This window comes from Struthio camelus, chromosome W, assembly GCF_040807025.1.
Source record: "Struthio camelus isolate bStrCam1 chromosome W, bStrCam1.hap1, whole genome shotgun sequence".
NCBI lineage: Eukaryota > Metazoa > Chordata > Aves > Struthioniformes > Struthionidae > Struthio > Struthio camelus.
The window spans coordinates 30,641,923-30,664,159 of NC_090981.1; positions in this window are offsets into that span (position 1 = coordinate 30,641,923).

Consider the following 22,237-nt stretch of genomic DNA (forward strand, 5'->3'; position numbering starts at 1 on the left):
GGCTGCAATAAAAATTTCCCAGTCGGGTTTACAGCTATTCAGACAAGTTGTATCCAAGGAGGTAACTTTACTTCCTACAGCTGAATTAAAAGTTTTCTGAAATTCCAAAAAAGTCTATTTCTGTGGAAGAACAAACGAGAACAATATAAGAATCATTAGGAAGCAGAGAAGCAACAAACTTAAATATAGGCAATATGTTGTTTAGTTCAGAAAATTTACTTCTGCCTGAAGGCATACCTTGTTTATTAGTGTATTTTCAATCTGACTTCATTAACACCTCATCATACATTACTGCTTAAACATCAAGTGCTTAAAAAAATTGACATGTGAAAAGTCCCACTTACATAAAATGACGACAGCCCTTCACTCATAGGACTTTATCAGATGGCGAGATACACCCAATGGAGGGATGAAAAGAGTGGATTAGGAACATTCATCAGTATTGAGGATTGAAGTATGTCTAAATATACACAATTTACAATTATTTGTGCAATTTTGAAAGACTATACTTGAGTGATTAGGTACATTAAAAGCTTTATATTAATAACTTCACTTTTTTCAAAAATGTAAGGAAGATTTAGTTAAAATTGTAGATACGAAAAAATGTAAACAAGTCGGCTAAAACTGTTGATACAAAAATGCAAGGGGCACAAACAAATGTTGCTATTGTCAGTGAAGTCCTATCAGGCCAGTTAAGCACGCAATTGCATGATTGTGAGTTATATGGTGCTGAGTTATACAGGCCATCACAGTTTGGATGCTGCATACATTAGACAAATGCACAGACTGGTGTGCAATAATGGCTTGTGCATGCTTATTCTGAAGGGACATATGAAATCTTAACGCTTTAATATAACTTCTTGAAGGACAGGAGTTCACATTTTAAGATGTCATTTGCTTCACATAGAATGACAGTTTAGAATCAACAAGTAATACTTGTTTAATTTTATTTACGGAAATTTAAGCCCAGGTTTACAGAGTCTGCTGTTTAGGATCATGTGTTTAAAAGAGTGACAAGATTTTCAGATAGCAATAAGAGCCAAAGATATGCAGTCTCCTAAAATTATGGTCCCCTTATATAGAAGTACTCCTTTACATGCTTACATTTCAAAATATGATTTCAATTAATAAATAGCAATAACTACGCAGAATATTACTTTATGACTGCTTCACACTACTTTAAAGCCAATCTACACAAAGTCTTCCTGAGCAGCGACACCATTTGCTTATCACCAGCCACAGCAATATTATCATCACCCTGTGAATCATGAAGTGTGTATAGGAAAGATGGCAGGAGGAAGACAAAGGTAATATAAAGACAGCATCTTTGGTACACATTTTCAGTCCTGTATTCAGTACAATAATTTCTCCCAACCTATACTATCATGCATAAAACATGAGTCTTTTTATGATAGAATAGTATTTGCTCTAGTGCAATCCTGTTATATAAATGGTGTTACTATTTCAGAGTGACGAGATCACTTTATTTAGGGTCCTGGGTGAATATATCCTCTAAAGAGTAAATTCTTTATCTGAAAGCATGTATGCCATCTTTAGCTAAGTGCACACATCTCGAGACTCAGTTTTTAAAGAGGTTTGTGTACATTTTTTATGTTACTTTTTACACAGATTTTCAAAACCCATAGATACAAATAACTCTCAAAATGACTCTGAGTTGTATTTGACTATATCAACAGAGGCCCATATATGCACAAAAAAGGCCGAAGAAAGTCAAAAAGGTCAAAAAGAGAACAAAACACATTTGGGCAACTTCCTCACTATTTTTCTTTTTTCCACGGTCTCATATCTTGCAAAGTCTCTTCCTAAATGTTTTTCTGCACATTCATTTCCATGTTCTAAAGCTTCAACACCTTTGGCTTCCTCTACCTAAGAATGTCAGGAGCGCATCATCATCCATATGATGCCTGGTCTCTGTATAATTATATGTTTTTAGCCAGCATGTCATGTTTTATGTAGAGGAATTTAACTAGACAGTCCTTTACATGCCTTCCAATAAGGCAATATTTGTTAATATTAATAAGATAATGAAACTTCACTGTAATTTTTTTTTAAATTAGTGGAATAGTTTTGCATCACATTGAGCTAAATCTTTAATGCCATAAAAATTTAATGAAAAGTATTCCTTATATACATGTCAGTAGCTTTGGAGCCTAATCGTACATTAGAATATTTTAGCAAAGATGTCTGCATATAGGGTCTCTTTTAATGATAAATTAATATGACCCAGATAAGAAAAGAGTAACCTACAGGCAGCTGCAACTCTGTATCAGGATCTCTCTGACAAAATTTCCCTAAATTGCTCAGTATCATACTTCATTTAATATTCATACTCTCATACACTTACACAATACTGAATCTTCATGTTGCAGACACCCCATGAGAATTTTTGTGAAGATGGATTTTTTTTTGATTGTTTTAAAAATATGCATGAAAAAATTTTTACTACCATTACATTTCTATTTTTTTATGAAACTTAAATTAATGGATAAATGGTACCTGACAAAAATCCCTCTAAGTTCCTAGTTATCCTAATCTGTAGGGCAACCAATTTCCTTTGGAGCTGTGACCTGTTACACTGGGCGGCAGTGATCAAATGCTTCCTATCTTGGGCTACTTAAGCTCCAAAATATTACTCTGATTTTGCTAAAAGAATCAGGATAAGAAAAATGTTTATTAGCTGCTGTAGTCTCATTTCAAGTTATTGCTTATCCCATTTATATGTACTATTTTAAATACCATTTAAAAAAAAAGAAAACAAGGATTGACTCCACTAGAAAAAAATGAATAGAAACACATCTGGTACCTGCTACAAAAGCTCATTGTCTTGAGAGTAATTAATTAATAAAGTATGCCATTTAAATTCCTTCAACTTAAGCTTCTTAGTTACTGGTAATCAGTGTTTACCTCTTTATTCATAACCTTACCCTCTCTTTTTATTGCTAGCCAGGAAAATTTCTCCCAAATATTCATCTGTTCGGTATCATCAAATATTACTGAATTTATAAATATTTGTTTTGGATAGCTCAGCACCAAACTGTCTTTGTAACAGTGGATCCACTGGATACACTTATCTCAAATTCTACTTATTTCAAATTCTGCTTACTGCTGAATTACAACTTTCATGAGTCAGAGTCATTTATATATACTCTGACACATTATTGCCATTAATTATACTTCCAGTTATCATTATCATCATTATTTTAAAGGGAAAATACGTGAATAGGTTGTTTGGTATAATTAACTTTTGTTCAGAGTAATTAACTTTAAAAAGTTATTTCACTGAGAACACCAAAACTGGCTTTGTTAAATTCTAGGCTGCACAGAGGAAGCAGTAGTCTGGACTTCAAAAGGGAGAAAAAAATGCACTGAATGACATTTGTACCATAAAACTTCAGGCTATATTAGCTATTCTAGTTTAAAGTAGTTGATGATCAGGCCGTTTCCCTTTTCCATTTAGTCCTGCCTGTTTTATGCATTTCTCTTGTCTTTCCACCCTTCCCCTAGCAAAATGAAATTCTGGCTGACGTTCTCCTTTCCAAGGCGGACGACTCTTCATACTAGCAGAATACAGTTATTGATGTACATTAAACAAAGGGGTTACACAAATATTAGCAACAGTACTAGGCAAGAAGAAAGCAGCGAGAAAAACCAGAAGAAAAGAACTGCGGGTTATCTTTTCTTTTGAAAGGAAGTGAGGAAGAACAGAGGACAATACTAAACAGTGATCACTTGCATTGTTTGAACACAGTTATGCGCTCTCTGAAGTTTGCGTATTAGTGTAAGACACACACCCAAAAGTATTACAGCGATAGGGAGTTTAAAATACAGTTTTCTACTTGTCCATTCCAGGTCTCAGCCTTTCTATCACGTAATGTCTCAGACTCACCTTTTCTTATGCCACTGTGGTCAGGATGATGGAGACCGAGAAGCTCCTCCTCCTTCTGGTTTAGGAACAGGCAAGAAACCCCAGGCTTTCATCCTCTCCCCTATCTGCTTTTTCATCCAGGGCAGAGCCAGCACACAAATACAGCGCTACAAGGGGAAACACTTCTGAGAAAGCCGAGCCTTCCTGAAGTGAAAATGTCTGTTTTCAGACCAAAAAGAAAAAAAAGGAATACACTTGATTCAAAAGAACATCATGCTGAACAATGTCCAGCTCACGGACAGAAAAACACTGAAATGGAGAGAGATTTTGCTGATTTTATTCAGAATATTAGAGAGAAAGCTAGTAAAAGAAATAACTTGAAAATACTCAGTAAAAGCATGCTTGCACCCTTTAAAATTACCGATTGGCTTTTTTCTTTTCAATAAATGTTATAGTACCAGAACATTCACAGTGATGATTCTCTTACAATTTATTGCTTTTAAATATGAAAATGTTGGAAATATTTGATTCTCAGATTTACTGTATTTAAAACAAAGTTGTTGTTGCAAGATAGAGCTTCCAAAGCCTATTCCTAGATAATGCTGAACTCCCTCCAAGGATCCTCAATTTCAGGGAAGTTCAATGAGATTCAAATAGGTTTCAGCAGCACTTTGGAGGGATAAAACAAAGAAAGAACCTCATTTCTGTACTTTAATCTGATTTTCAAACAAAACAGTTTATCAAAGTACACTACAAAACTTATGTCTTCAGTCCCTCTGATCCTGGCAATAACTTGTCATGTCTAGATCAGGAAAAATGCACATGTTAATGAAGATGGAAGAGCTGGAACAGTTTTTATTGGAATTTTTCTTGCCTTCTGAAGCTTACCCAGCATCACTGGGGTGGACCATGCAGCCTCTTCTATTTATGTATGTGCTCCATTTTTCTGCATCATTCTGATTTCCATTTGTGGCTATGCCAGTCATAACGGGCTCTAACACTAGCTTGCAACAATTAAGATAAACTAATTCTTTCTTTGCTACAAATTTAATTAACTCTACTTTCCAAGAGAAAAAGATAGAGATTTATACCCCTTATGTGGGGGATACAAATTGCACAATAAAATTTAATTGTTCCCTCAGAGTGTAAGAGTAATATGTGTGTCTAAGATTGTAGCAGAAAGTTCACTGGAGTCAATAGAAAAAATATCTCAAGCAGTAGGTCTTCTTCCATAGTGAATTTAGCTGTAACTCTTTTTTACTCTTAATGATGCAGTATCACTTATCGCATCACACCTACTGTAAGATATGCTTTATCATGAAGATTTTCCTTTCTCCTTGACCTATATCTATTCTCCCTACTGTTCTGTCCCTAAATTGGCCCATTGAGCCTTTGATCTGACAATGTACTTAATCATGTGCATAATTTTAAGCACCTGAGTAATTCTGTTGATTGCTGGATCCAGGCCACCTATGACTCACTAGAAAGACTGTAGAGAGATCAAGTCACTTAATAATTACCTGGTGGAAGGGGTTCAGCACCTCTTTGTTTGACACATTTCTCTTAGGTGATTTTTAGCAAATTACTTAAACTATGCTTCCAAATTGTCCTCAAAAATGTTATGACTTTTGTCAAAGAGATATTGTGAGAATGCAGTCTTTGAGGTTTGTGAGGCACTGAAAAACTAATTTAATAGATTCCACAGAGAAACCGGTAATAAAACTAAACATTTTGATATGGGTTAACTGAAATAGACCTTTATGTCTTTGCGAACAGGTGTCTAAAACCTGTAAAATACTTAAAAGTAATGAGTTTGGAGATTAGCCTGTTCTCTAGTGAAAATGCATTTATGTTCAAAAATGATGCAGTGAAAATGTTCCTGCTAAGGACAGCTGTGCGAAGTGAGCCGTTACTGAAGTATGCCGCTCCCGCGGCAAAGGAGGAATGCTTCCGCAGCACACCCCATCATCCGCCCAGCGGTGTTTTTAGTGTGACGGCACTAAAGCGTTGAAACCAATGACCAGAGCCGGTAAAGGATTAAAAACAATCAACAAATCACTCTCCTTTCTCCCTCTTGATCTATATAGATAAATAAAGGTTGACATAAGTAAATATATTTATAAGCATGTATGTATATGTATGTGTGTGTGCATATATCTACATATATATGCACATGCATACATACATACGCATATCTATATCTCTCTCTACATATGTATAGATATATTTAGCTAAGTGACTAAACCAGTTCCCTTTACTAATTCAAAACATTTTTCAAAAGAAAATTGGAAGCTTTTTAATACTTAGATGTTCTTAAAGGTTTTGAATTACACAAAGATTCTTAAATTTCTGCTTTCATGGAAAATGTGCGTGACAGGGAAGAACAAAAGAAAGAGTTTGCTGAACACACATATGGATGAGAAGTAAAACCTTTCTATTGAAATGTAACACACAAGTCCCTTATAGGAATACATTCCCTGTAATGTAAAGGACAGCACCGATCCACTGTATCCATTTTTCATCATGAAACAACATCACAGTACATTATAGAAAGCATAATCTGGTCTGGGAGGTCGAGGATGAAGCATGAAGACTAGCATTAGCATCAGCATGAAGACTAAAAGCCCTAAGCAGTACAGTTTTAGCAGTTTCCTATCGTTTGGCTTTGTTATTCTCGTACACGCACACACACATATGCACTCTCAGATATTCATTCACATACGTGCATACATATCATTTTTGATAAATAGCTCTTTTCTTCTTTTCCTTTGATTTTTTTCAGAAATCCTGTGTTGTAGAGAGAGATTTGAAATGTGTTTTCTTCCTTCTGTTTTTACATGACTCCTGAAAACCGAACTTTATCTTACAGACTGTTTGATACAGGAAGATCATATTACATTAAATATTGCTATTTTTTTTCTATAATGCAATTCTATATAATAACTATTAATCTTTTTCTGTAACTGTGGACACCAGTACTAATACAAATATATCATTTGTATCAGTAATGCTAACAGCCTTTTTAAAAAACAGCCCAAGATCAATTTTGTATAACAGCTGGTTTTAATTACACGCAGCAAATTTCAAAATGCAACAGCTCAGCGTTGCTGTAAGGTGTACATATAAAGTTTTACTCCCTGACCCTTTGAAATTTTAACCCCTGGGGCAGCCAGGCCAGGCCCTCCTCAGCTGTGCATCAGGCCCAGTAAGCCATTGCAGGGCAACAGGCAAGGAGAAGGCTGCCTGGGAACAGGGCATTTCGGCAGGTTTGGGTCAATTTGGGTAGGCGAGACCCGACACAGTGAGTCTTAACTCATCTGGCAGCAGGAAGGTAGCAGGGGAAGGCAGCTGCCACTCCCGAGACACGGCCGGTCCGGGCATGGCAGGGCATCGTGGTGCAGGCAGCTCTCAGTGAGGTTTCAGTCTTGTCAACAAGGATAAAGTAAAAGAGGGAATTGCACCACGGGTTTTTTTTTTTTTTTAATTATTCTCAGCCTTTCAGCCTTTCCATTGCCACTGTGCCTATTCAGTTCTCATGGATAGCACAGACGGGAATTTTTCTTACCATTCATTCATCTCATACATGAATGATTTTTGCTAAAGAGGATCAGTGGCTATCAGCAGAAGGAATTTGTTGAACAGAGGTGGGAAAAAAGTCATAAATAAGTATTTGCAAGCATTATTGTTCACAAAAGTCACTAATTTGTAGTGACAGCACCACAACTTTTTTCAGTAGTTTTTCATAAATATTTTACAATATAACATTGACTTTCATCACCCAAGAAAGTTAACACTTAGTGGAGGTTGTTTCATGTTGTTACATACGACATTTCTTAACCGAAACAGTCTCATTGACTCTTCCTTGAAATCTCCTTAATTTTCTTTTCCCTGTTTATACAAGTTTCTCATTAGGTTAAACAGCAGATAAAGTATCATGTGATTTACATGACTGAGCACACCATAAATAACCAAAGATACAGACGGCATAAATAGTTTTAAAACATAGCGTAAAGATGAAACACAACTATACGAAATTTTAGCTGATTTTTTTCTGAATAACAAGCAGGGTCCTAAAAGTCAAAGCCCATTTACGGGTAATGTACAGAGTAGGGGCAAACTTCATTTCCTATATTACTTTCTTTAAACAGTTTAAACGACTGCATCTTTTGCAGAAATATAAAGCATGATCCAAGATCCTCTTCCTGCAAATTACTGAAGGCATTCAGGAGTTGGGGGTACCAAACAGCTCATAAGATCAATTCTGAAATCAGTATAACTGTATTTTAGTGAGAATCACCCACGGTCCTTCAATCAAATATATTAAGTCCTTAGTCCCAATTACTTCAAATGAACAGCAAGGTTTGCATCTGGACATAGCACTTTCCTGCAGAATATTCTTGTGAGCTGTGTGCTTTTCACTGCAATGGCTGCTGTTTGGGACATACTGCCACACTCGCCGCTGCGGATGGTCTGGCACTTTAGGAGGGAAGGACTTCTGAACTTCCACTCTGCATTCATGCTCTCACTCTGATATTCCACTAGTTTTATATCTGCGCCATTTTTCTGCATAAACTGCCTCTCAGTTATACTGTAAAAACTTGGAGAATTTGCTCTGATTTCAGTTGAGATTTGCATCTGTGAAACTGAAAGAACAAAACTGGACTTTAGCAATTAATACTGGCTGACAGCACTAGAAAGGCTGGGATAAACAAGATTCTGTTTTCTAATTCATACAAGCAAAAGTGTTCCTTGTGGTAATTATCTCAAAACATAAATAAAACCTCCAATCAATAAAATGTGTCCAATGTATATTTTTCTTTGACTCAGTATCTTTATCAGTCATATAAGATAAAACCATGACTCAGAAAGCACTGATCACTAGTGACCATTTAAATCAAATTGTTCAGGAATCAGCTATACCAAACCATACAAATGAAAATCTGGATCAGTCAGGCGATAAGTTATTATTTATAACCTCATTTACTTGTTTACAATCCTGAATAAAAAATTAGCTACCTCTAGAGTGTGAAAACTCAGACGCATTTCCAGAACAGATTGAAAAAGTGATCTTGAATCTAATGGACTTAACCCTTTAAGTAAGTAAAGTATATTTTAATATGAACAGAAAAAAAAAGAACCCTCTTGATGCATTTCTCTAATTAACCTCCTGATAATCCCAGGTACCACTTAGTTTAACAGATTTATGGGTCAATCAAGTATCACTAGCTAGACTACGGGCTTGTTTTCAGAAGGAAAGCATTTTACTAAAGGAGAAAAAATTTGCATAATCGTCTTGACAGAGGATGGAGGTCAAAGATATTTTGTATTTCTTACTGCCACTCTAAGGGCATGGATATTCTTGAGAGTGAAGAGGGAACAATCTTTCTCAGTCTAGCCTTTGGTTTAATTTATTGGTGGACCATGAGTGTTTGGTTAAAGAAATTAACTAGAATTCATTTAGGCTGTGCAAGAAACTCTAATTTGAACGTGACCTGGTTGTCACAGATGTCAGTGAAGAGGAGCTGACAGAAACCAAAGAAGCTGCACAAGTTGTAGTCTCTGTTATCAGATATAGTAAAAATATATGCAGAGCTTTTTGAAGCTGGATCAGATTTTTGAAGGTATCGAAGTTCTGCTTGGCACGACTACAGGGCAAAACTGCACGGAGAGACGGGGAGCAAAGTCTTTTTTATGTTGCCCAAGTTTTCTGTGATCCCTGGGGCTCAGATTTCGTTGTCCATCTCTCACTTCCACTGATGGAGAATGGGTCTTGATTTCCATAGATTACACCCTTACAAAATGGGAATAACATGGGAGGAATTGTGCCCAAATACAACTATTTTACATTGCAATTATTTTTAATTCAATGAAAAGTAATTTCCCAAGCACTTTGCAGAGTACAGTTTTGCCCTCCAAGCAACCTGAAAATAACCTTTTCAGATGTGGTCATGGTGGACAATAGCTGGCCGTTGTTGCAGAAACAGTAATAGCACCCTTGTGTAAATGCACAACGATACAATCTTTAATTTCATAATTACATACTATTTTTCCTTGCCTCATTCAGTGTTCACTGCTCACTTAATGAACCACTATTGCAATGATTTGTTTTATCATCTTCGTTCGGTATATGGCCCTGGGCTTATTTACTGCGCACAATGTGTTATATATTAAATTATTGATTTCCCCACCAGCTTTTCTATAGAATTCATTGCTAAAGTATGTAAGCGCAGCTATTATTAATTACAAAAATTATAGGAAATAGTAATTAATTTATCTTCACAACGCTCCCGTCACACCTGCTGTTTTACATGCACGCTACATCTACATTGTTTAGCCCAGGAGCACCCACAAGCTGAAATGTGACTTTGCCACACTGCCCTGTCTGGGAAGCCTGCAGCTGGGATATATAGGTATCCCACAGTGCTTTGCCTCGTTAAACCTTTCCTTAAAAGAGCCTGCACTGACTTGCCTGCCCTACCACGCAGTATTGTTACAAGACATTACAGGATATATCCTGGCACATTTCAGAGAGGGTAGATATACCTGTGACCGTGCTGGTGCCTCCACGCAGCACTTCAGAGCGCAGTTGGGTCTAGCCTAAAGGGTAGCCTTGAGCTTTTTTTCCTGCTGCATTAAAGGTCTATGCCTAAAATAAAATATATGAAGAACAACAAAGTCTTAAATCTGTGTGATTGGTTTGAGATGCTTGATTTTCCTTTGGGCATATCATATTTACTATATAGCAGTATCAGAGCCTTGCACTACTGGCACTGGCTGCCGCTGCTGCAAGTGCTCAGTCCCTCCACTAATTACAGCCCTGGGGCTCAAATGAAGAGCCCACAAAGTGAAAAATGTACAAGTTGTGGACACCTGTGAAAAGTTTTAGCTTAAATGAAATGCCAGACCTCACAAAGGCAAAAACGCAGTCTCCAGAGCCACGCTCGCATTCCTGAGTATAAGACACTCGTGAAACTCCCCGTGTTTTGTGTAATTCCCCACGCATTGAACATCCTCCGGATTCGGCAGGGGATGGATCTGCGTTTTGAGGAGAGAGGAATGATTGTCTGCCGAAGACAGATTTCATGTCAGAATTATGTACTCAGAATCAGTTCAATAAGCAGCAAGAATATCAAACTAAATTAGAGTCAATTAGCTAAGTGATTTCTATCCTTTTCTTAACAGTATATTAGTCTATGGCTAAATATACATCCTGTAACAATGACAACTATGTACATACCGATGCAGTAAGGTCTTTGTAAGCTCTGGAAAGCTGCAGAAACAATGCAGAGAGAAGTGTAAGCTATTTCAATTATACAAAGAGGGGATTAACTATATTGACATTTTGACTGTCACCACTAGAAGTCAAGACATCTACTATTGACTGTGAGAGTGGGAGAGAGAAAAGGAGAGAAAGAAAGATAATTATACTGGGCCAACTTCATCTGATATGATGGGCTAACAAAATGTCTATCTTGTTTCTCATACTCCTCATATAAGAGTTCTGTGTAGAGCTGCGTTCTTCTGCTTTATATTTCCCAATGGAAATACGTACACACGCTCTGAGCACAAGCCAAGTGAGCTTGGAAAGCAATGGAGCTATTGAGTATACTTTGCATGGGTAGACTTACACATTGGATCTGTATTTGATAAACGATCTGCACCATAAACTTCATACGTTCAAAGCTTCTTGGAAGTACCACACACCTACACAGACTCTGCAGAATTATTTCTGCATATGCACAGTAGTTTATGGCATCCCAAATACCTCAACTCTGCTGCACATGTGTAAACCACCTGTGAAGCACATGGGCAACAGATCCGATGCTTCTCTGAATAAACGTGCCTGGTAGCCATAGCCTCATTATGAAAGACCTTATTTTTAGGGTATCTGCTTTCATTTCCCCACCCTCACTCCCCCCAGCAACATAATACTTTTGATCATGAACCACTTAAGTATGCATTTTTCCTTGTTGTGGTAATCCTAAACTGATAGATACTCATTTTACTTTGTAATAGATACAGAGTTTCATGTGCTGAAGAATTTTGCAATTACAGTTGTAATTTTTGGTCACGTACGACATAACTTTCCAAAACACAAAACTTTACCAAGACTTCACTTACCATCTTCATGTTTCACACGGTTATGACATATTTCATTTGAACACCTGACATGAGTTTGCCTAATTTAAGTCCTTTTGCTGTTCATATAAGTAATTTCCTTCCATTTCTATTATCTCATGCATGGCACTTTGAAGAATATGTCCTTTTAAATTATAAATAGTAACTTTATCTAGAATTATACCTATTATATAAAGCATATTACCAAAATTACTGTCAGTAGGGAAAAATATTGGGACGAATAAAGTAGAATTATTGTTTCATGAAATCCATATCTCTAAAACAGCCACAGAGTTACCTGATGGGCCAGAGTCTGGTGTCCAGTCTGTTTCTGTCTGATGACTTTTTTGGAGGTTAAGGGACAAACATGCAGCAGCTTTGACCTCACCTGTGAATTGAAAGATAACTCATAGCTGTACTGAAGCACACACTCTCTGTTATTAGTGCTACTTGAATTTGCTACCAGAGCTGCACAGTGTCTTTTCACCCTTTCTGAGATGCTAGGAAGGAAAACAGAAGTTCACTTCCTTCCCAGCGGGCATAGTTTTGCTTTCATCTGGTCAGAAAGCAACATACGGACGGGCTTGTGTATCCATCCAATTCAAAGGCATTTTTTTTTTTAGTAAGTTCTCTGAGCTTTGCATTTGCTTCTCAGTGCTGTTCTTCTCTCATGGAAAAAAAAAATTTGAACAAAAGAATAATTACATATTTTCAAGAAGTATCCTTTCAGCATGTGAAAAATCATTAATGAGACTGTGTGGAGCTCTCTACACCAGAGACTGCCAACCTTTTTGACCCTCCAAAACATATCCCAAAATATTCTCACTGTGGAGAGCCTCAGGGTAAATCCATATCCCTCAGAGAGCCAAGAAAGTGCGTGTTTGCAGAGGGTCTGGCAGGGGAAAGGAGAGAAGGGCATGACAGGGAGTTGAAGAATAATTCAGAAACAGGAACTGCTCCACTGGGACATGAGCTTGATCTGGGTGCATAGCTGAGTCCTAATATGATAGATAAGTTACCTACAGCTTAAGAGCCCTGGGACTGCCATCCATACAACAGGAAATACTCTTGTGCAAATGTTTGCTATTGTATTAGACCCATGGTGTGTGGTAATTTTCAAACTTCTGTACATGAGCTTCAGACCTTACAAATTTTCTTCTAGTGTCTACAGAATTTCCCCCTCACTTTACTGATAGTATCTCAAACCCAACATCTGGTGAAAATCAGAAAAGGGATAGTATAATTAGATCCTGAAAGCTTGTATATATTACTTGCATCCTGTTAATCTAATAAAAGCTCTTACCTTCAACCTTTTGTCATAGATTTATTCCTAATATGCAAAGCTGAGGCTTCCAAAGTGATAAATTATGAAACAACCATAGCTCATAAATTGAGCTTTCATGCAAAGCTACTCACAAATAGGAAGTCAAAGTATTCCAAATTAAACCACACTTTCTATTATATGATTGTATTGGCTATTACTTTAAAGTAAAAGTAAAATTAATTATAGGAAAGAAAGTAGAAAACTCCTCGTATTAGTGCCATTACCTTCTGGGGGGGAAAGAAACCTGAACTGCAGCACATGCAGTTTGGGTTAGAATTGTTTGAATGCTATCTTTGGTGGTAAAAAAAATCGGATTTATTCTGGTTTTGCATTCTTTATTCTAATGGGTTCGTAATTTTCACTCCTCTTTTTTTTTTTTTAATATAAGCTCTTAGAAAAGCTTCATTATTAAGCATTTCATTACCCTGACCTTTTTACTATAAACATTTGGGCACAGATCTCCTACAAATGGGATAGAAGGAAATAAATCACTCTCCTTGGCATTTCCCACGGTTTGCCAACATTGTTAGCCAACTTCTGCAGATGCCCTTCTTGGCATCAAAACCCAGGAGCCTGCAGGAAAATGAAAAATGCCAAGTTTCTCCTGATGCCCGAGAAGGCTTTGTTTGCTGCTGGAGAGCCCTGTGTGCTCTGATAAATGCCACTGTGCTGAATCAGCGTGGTGGACAGTTTAACTTTGTGACCTTCCCGAAGTTGTGAGTTTCCCCCATAGATTGTCTTTGACATAGCCTATAACATAGGCTGTCAAAACTTCTACAGTAAAAGAGAACTGTATTTATTTTACTGTTAAGGAATCCTTCCTCTGTGCAGTTCTCAGGTGTCTTGGCACTCTCCTGGACAATTTCATATGCTTTATTGTTTCCATTGGCTGCGTGTAGGGGTTTTTTATCTGAGGGAGTGTAGTCTTTGCACAGCCCCGTTCTGTCACCTTGACATTTCACATGTGTCTTAAATGTCTGGGCCCAGTTTCTAGAAATGATTCAAAACAGTTTTGTAGCCTTTCGCCGTCTAAGCATCGGTGCTATTACATTTGCTATATTTCGAGCCACAGGGGCAGTTTCTGTTTTCAGACCAGGGAACTGTTTGCAGAACAATATTATCCATATAAAAAATAGAAGTAAAATGCAATTCACCAGCATTTGGAAAGAAAACTTTCCTCACCATTGCAAACTTCTGAGGACTGCTTTTGGAAGTGTTTAAAATCTCACACGTGGGTTTCTAAGCTTGAAAGCTGTCTTGGAGCTTCTCAGCAGTGTCAGTACAGTTGAATCTTCATCTGAGGGTTACGATAAAATCCTTGGGACAGCAACATGCAATGTTTTGAGACAATGGGGTTTCCAGAGGGCTGCAAATAGTTAAAGTAAGCATCTCTTCTGTCCCTCCCCTCTCAATCCCCACTACGTTTGGACTCCTTTTTCGGTAGCAGTATTAGATGTGGATGCACTGTTCAGACTGAGTGTTTTTACACTGAGTGTTGCTCCCTGTTTTCCTCTGGCATAAGAATAGGCTGCCTGCTGCCCCCAGGAGCCTTCTGCCTCCGGTAGCTGCCTACTTTTCCTATGCCTTGAGCCAGCCCTAATGTACCCTGTTTTCCTCATTCTGCAACCGCTGGTAGAATGAATGGCCATGTATTAAATACTGCGCTGAGACCATCGGAGCTGGGAGATGGCAAGTGCTTGACGCGGTATGTTCTGACCACTGCCAATACCTGAAGCAGTGGATGACCAGACTGAAAACTGCCAGGTTTGCCCTTAAGGGAAACAGATTTTTGCATTGCGAGTTTTGGTATCTTATTACCAAATACCGCAAATGCTTTTAAAGATTAATGTAGACACCTCTAGTCTAAAAGAAGTACTTTTTTATATATTTTGCTCTCTCCCACCATATCTGAGAACACAGGTTAAGCTTATTACAGGATGGCAGGGTTAAAAACGCAACAAGTTAGACGGCTTAGAGACTACCCTGAAAGCGTTCAGCATCTTGAGGGATCAGGCCTACACAAGGAGCTTAAGTTTTCTACAGGGCATTGTTCAGGACCTCTGTACTTACACGGATTTAACCCCAATAGATTTCTTCTGTACGCACTGTAAGTGCATAATCTCTAATAATCTGTATGCTGGCTGGTAAGAGTAACAAGTACTAGTTCTTCCTCTTATGCTTTCCTCAGAATCACCAAACGGAAGAGACTGGAAGGCACCTCTGGAGGACGTCCTTCCCTCTGCGTCTTCCCCTCCTCACAGCATACAGACACTTACTGCTTTTTAACTTGGCTTAATGACTGTAAAATGGCCCAGATACACTTTTGCTTGGGGTAATCCCCTAGCCTCCCTCTCCCCACACTACTCCCACCACCTGCTATTAAAATATAGACTTCTGCTCTCAGTTTGATACTAATACACATCTGCTAGACCATCGTGTCATGATTTTTCTTACCCAGCATAAGGACAGAAGGGGCTAATACACAAATCCTCCAGCCCCTTTTTCATTATTTTTTTTCAAAAGAACAATATAACAATTAACATAAGAAGAAAATATCAGAAGGGTTGACAGCTTAGAAAATCACTTGGTATTACATGGTCTTGTGCACAAGGAAAGAAAAAGCTACGGGTAGAGACAGCTTAATGAAAAATATTAGCCAAAGTGCTATCACCCCAGTGCTGTTCGGGTTGCATGCTGAGCGAAGGATTTCTGAAATCCAGACGAAATCACATCAATATGTGAAACTGACAAACGGGCAAGGGCTGCCATAAAATCCATATGCAGTGTAAATAAAGTATTCTCTTTTGAACACCCCCTACAAACATGATCAACTTTGATTTCATTGGTGAAAATGACAAACAGGCATTGATGCTCCGTCATGAATGAATAGCACTTGTAACAGAGTAACATGCAAAACCAAGGACTGATGGTTTAACAGTAATGTGTGCGTGTCTGTTTTTATGCACATATGGTGTCTATGTGTGTGCTGTATATTCAAAGAAAACTGTCAGTCACCATTATACCGTATGTCTATACCATGAACATGTACATATAATGTAATGTACATAATATTTATATACTAGTCTGATAAATAAGTATGAATATGAATAACCTCAAAATCACTCATAAGCTATGACTAATGGTGGAACGTTTCTGTCATTGGTTCTGTTCATCTGAACGTATGTACGTATGTCTCTGTGCATAGAAATTCCTATACACGCATACAGTCCATAATCGCTAATGTATGCTACCGTCGTGAAGAAAGCTTGACTCTCTGTGGCACCAATAATAACGTTTTAATAACTCCTACTTAAAGCGGAAATCTCTTTGTTAGCCAAGAGGGTCTCCATCATGGATACCCATCATGGAGGGTTTCCATCAGTGGAAATGCAGCAGCGCCTACATGCTGCTCCTTGCTGAGCCTCCTTGAGCAGAGACTGCCCAGCACCTATGGGCCAGTGTGCATTGCTGCTTTCCCACGGTGCTGGCTGTCCTGAGGACAGGATTAGACTACAGCCCCCATTAGTGAGTGCAGGCTACTCTATTCAACAAAAACAGGCTCTGGAGTTTGCCTGACTTGTCACACAGGGCTGCTAGAGACCATTTATCAAGCACAGAGCAACTTGAGCAGTTCACATGAAATTGTCCACAAAGAGGAAACTCCACTTCTAATAAGAAAGTTAATCTTTAAAATGGTCAGAGGTCTTGGAATTATAGTAACACTGAAATGACAGTAATAATCAGATGCCCTCTACCCTTTTCTGTCCAGTGTAGTACTATGGCAAGACTGGGAACAGCTATGTGAGGTAATGACATGAAGGGTATTAGGATGTGTGGAAGGTGTACAGGTAGAGTCAGAAACTATGCAAAATGGGGGAGCAAAGGGACAGAGATAGAAAGGAAACAGAGGAGTCATCCTTATCCCACCCTTTATTGCCCCCCCTGGCCCAGCGAGCACTGCGTGCTGTGATCCTGCCCGTCAGTGCAGGATTCTGTTCTAACCTCATACGTCTTCGTTTGTTCTCACCTCTTAGTATTCATGTAGAGGGAATGCACAGAAAAAAAAATATATGCATAAGGAGGAAGAGCTTTGAAACATTCCCCTATTACTATAAAAATGCTGAATATCTTCAACAGGTTTCTTGTTTTACATTTTTTGAGACCTCTGTATCCCTCTCGCTTTTTATTCACCTTATAGAGATCCTTATAACATGGATGCTATGTGCCTACTGCCAATATGTGGGCTGACAATTTGACTATGTTTTCTTAGAGATTCATGTTCAATTGTGGGAGATGAGAACGCTCTGAAAACTTGTTTCAAACACCGAGCATTAATTGTGCTCTTTACCACAATGGTGGCACTCTATACCTCACGGGAAGACACACTTTCTCACCATTTCTCTTGGATTAAGGAAAGCTGTCTATTGAGTTGCAGGAGTATAGTGGATCCACTAAATGGCATGGTCCAAGATATCTCCTCCGGGGAAAACCTTTTTTTCTTACCCAAACTTTCTTTTGTCTCGCACCATTGCACATATTTCAATGCAAGGGGCTTCCGTTAAGCAGGGTCACGTTTGTTTTGCTCAAGTCTGAGCCTGCTGTTACAGCTACCACTTCTAAAGAGAGAATGGATGTTTCATTTGACGGAAAAGAAATACAAGGTGCTTACATCACAAACTCTTTGCTCTCCCTTGCTTTACAGTTTGATTGTTAGAAAAATCAAAATTATTCAGCTTATAATAACTGTATAGAGTTTGTTTTTGTGCATGAAGAAAACAACAGTATGCAGTGTGCAATTGCATATGATAACTGCGTACATAAAAAAGAACGGAACAACTTTATAGGCAGCACAATTGCCCCCTTCTGGGTCACTGAAAGCCATAGTAGAAGGTGTTACATTTATCTGATGTTCACATTAATGTGGTACATGTCTCTCTGCAACAAAAAAGGCCTGCCTTTCCACAGGTTTCATTGAATTTAAGCAGTAATTCTAATGTAACTGCCATTGATCGTTACGTCACATTATCATTGAGTGATTAGTAAGTAAAATTTAAAAAACATGGTTGCTCTCCTCAGTTTCACTATTTGCATACAATGCATATTCAATGCACAAAGCTACATTATCTGAAGAACAACAAAAACTGACTATACCATCACCTACTGCTTTTATCAAATATAAAGACATACTGATTTGAGCATTATCTTCTCTAGGCATGTTCCTACGCAGATTTAGCCATGCAAAAATTTAATAAACAACAGGTATATATACTTAAATGCATCCGAAGATTTTGGAGATAAAGCCACCTCCATAAAAAAAATTTACTTTCTTAAGACTTACTTAAGATTTTAGCCTTCGTAAAACACTGATTTTCCTTGCATTGACCAATTCCAGGAATTTGATCTGAATTACCTCTTTCAAGAAATCTGCTGAGTAGCCTTTTACCTGGGTGGAAAAACATATCTGATACAGCACAGGGGATATGAAATCAAGAATGTACAAGCGAGCCTGGTGGACAACGGTTAGCATGCTCCAGCTTCAGCTTCAGAAAGTCAAGTGAGTAGCCACTAAGTGCATATTCAGCCAGAACATGAGAGTGGCTCAGCACACATTAGATCAACTAGGTTCTAAGTCAGTCATTTAGAATTCAATATGTCAAAGTACAGAAACCTTGTGGCATTTTAAAGAGTGGTGCCGGAGTAAATTTGCATTCTATTATTTCCATATTATGTCCCCTAGGCCTTAATAATGACTACAGAAAGCAATTCCAGATGAGTTATGCTTGTGAAAACATGCATACACGGCTGCAGCTCACAGCAACAGCCTTATACCTGATCAACTAAACTACGGTGACACATACCGAGTACTTTAACATGATATTAAATTGTATATGTCTCTAACAAATGTCAAAAAATGAACACTATCAGGCTGAAACACTGGACTTAGTTTTCCTAAAGACCTGATACGAAAAACATCGCCGAGATCCTATTAAGCTCCACTATCAAATAAAGAGCTGCACTTAATCTTGTCCGCAGACAGAGCAGACGGATGGAGCTCCTGAGGTGCACAGCGTGCTGCTGCTGCCCCCTTAAGACAAGCAAACATAAATAATTGTATGTACGGTGCAGTTTGTCTACATTGTCTCAAAGGTCTTTCTCAACGAGCTATTACAAAGAGATCATAATAAGGGGCTTGCCTAGTGTAAGCTGGTGCAACGATAAATCCAGGGCTTTAATGGACTCTATTACAAGACCAATGGAAAAAAAAAGGTTTAATTTAAGGACCTCAGAGAATATAGAAACTAGGGTTTTTTTTTGTTTTTTTGCCGATTCATGTTGAGAGCTTTAAGATAAAAAAGCTCAAACTGTGAAAATAAGGATACAGTTAACACTACCAAAACTTTGAAGAAGAGCTATTAGCAGGAGGAAAAAAGGTTCAGTCCCCACCCATGCACTTTAGGATGACATACAGCTCAGCAACCTAAGTAGGCCATGAGATGATTATCTGAAATCTATAACAAGGATGAGTTATTATCACTTTCTATTCCTTTAACCTTTGTCAAGAGACCTGATTAATGTTTGGTCATTTGCTCCTCTCTTTAAATTTTGTCTAAGACTCGGATATTAGAATTTTAATGGCTGCTTATAGATGTCCTTTGAAACTGAATTGCATAGGGTAATATTTTGACCTAGACTGATGTTCTCCATTTTCACTTGGCTGTTCACCTCTACCTCTTTGAATCAAGTTTGGCCAGACACAGCAGGGAAAGGAGAAAAGTTAACTCACTAAGAATAAAAGGCTGAGGTTTTATCTTCTTGCTGCCTATTCAACAAACTTAATATGGCAAGACCACAGAGGCACAGTGGGGTCCAAATAACTGTAATTACTGAATATATAAAAACTCTAAGACCTGCTGCTTTCAATGGTTTCTGGTGGCTTCTAAATTATAGAACAAAATGAGCACTCACAGAAAGCTCACAGACAATTAAAAACCACAAGCCTTTGCAGGGTAGTGTGGTACTAACCTCCCATGCTCACGTGTCCTGGCAGCAACACTGAGGTCAAAGAAATTCCCAGCCGCGGGCTGCTGCTACTTGCGGTCCTTTGCGCATCCCCCTGAACTGTGCAGGCAGATCTCACCCGAGGGTGGACAAGCTACCCCTGCACAGGGAAGCGTTCAGGTACTAATGACAAGTTCCTAGACAGAAACAGTGAACTTGAGATCATAAGGTCGCATAACACAAACAAGGACGGAAGGGGGTGCAGCTCCAACCTACGCACGGAAACAGAGTCTGCAACAGGAGAAGCAGCATAGGCAATTACACCTATTTATTTGTACTGGATATGGCATGGCAGGTACACCGAAAATTCAGGCTGCATAGGAGAAACAATTTGGTTGCTGATCATCCTCCAGCATCATGTTAAAATTAGTGAAATATTTTAGTTTCTTCTCCTACTTCGCGGAAGACATGCACAGACTTCTGGCAAGTCTTTCTTCAGAGCTGAAAAGTAGAAAAAGGTCTGACTAAACTTTTCCCAGTCCACTATTCAAAAAAAAAATTGAAGTAAGTGAAGTCTACTATGTTTTTACTAGAGGTGAACAAATGAAAGAAAAATAACTCAGTAAATAATCGTTCAGATTCAAAGGAACTGCCACTATCAATTTTTACAAAAAAAATAGCACCAGTGTTTCTTAGAAGAGCAGCTAGAGTGATGGCCTGAAAAGGGCTTCAAAGTTACCTGAAAGTTTATTTGTGCTTCTCCAAATATTGTAGTAGTTTAATAAAAGACACATAGTCTCCCTACTACCTCTGCACAATAATTCTTATACTGTCATTGCAATAGCACTATTTCTACGATTATTTAAAGCAGCTAATTAAAGAGCAATTACAATCCCATACGCCCTGCTTATCTATTGAAGACAACAAGGATTTTGTTCATCTAATACTAATTTCCTTAATTTTCAATATATTTGATAGATACAATTCGATTTCTGAATGTAAACCCTGTGGCCAGAGTGGAATTTTCCATGTACTTAAAGTTACGTTTGTCAAATTTTTCCACTGGAGCAAAATCACAGCACATAAATCAACCATTATGAACCCCCAAGCCAGGAACACACGAAATACACAACAATGCTGCAAATGGTAAATGTTGATACAAATCTGTGAATGATCACAAGCAATTATTAGAGAAACCATTGCACAAAATTTTGAATGACAGATTCCAGAATTTTACGTTTTGACTGTGAACAAATCAAAACTGAAGAGAAGGAAAAAATAATGGATAAAGAGTTTGTTGAGAAATATTTTTCTTTCTGCATGTCCACTTAATGCGCCTGAGCTAGTTTTTGTACCATTCTGCATATTTATAAAATCCAGTACATTCTGAGAGGGTAAATTTATCACAGTGAAAAATGCAACTGCCTTTAAGCTTACCTTTTGAACTGGGCACATTTTCAGTGCTTTCCTTGATACTCCACAGCCCTGCGGTTGACAGCTCTATCCAAAGCACTTTTTAATGTAACATCTTGTGTACTTTCCCTAGTGCTTCCAGTGCTAATTTATGCCAAAAATCTCTCCTATGAAGCTTCTTTTTAATACCATATAAACCTGCTACTTAAATCCAAAAAATTGTTCAAGTCCATGTTACGTTCTGCTGGTGAAATTTCAACCTTTCAACTGTTACAAGCATCTTTAGATTTAAACAATCTTTAACTAAAGCATAGTTTTTATCGTGACATATTGGTTCTGCAAAATTTTAAGTACATGAATGCTTAAAACCACTGGTTTAATACTAAACACAAAAGCAAGTGCTTTACTGATTTGGCATCTCGTTCACAGTATGAATCAGATTTCCACAATTGTATGACACAAAATAGCTGCCTATGACACCTCAGGCTGGGGCTGTT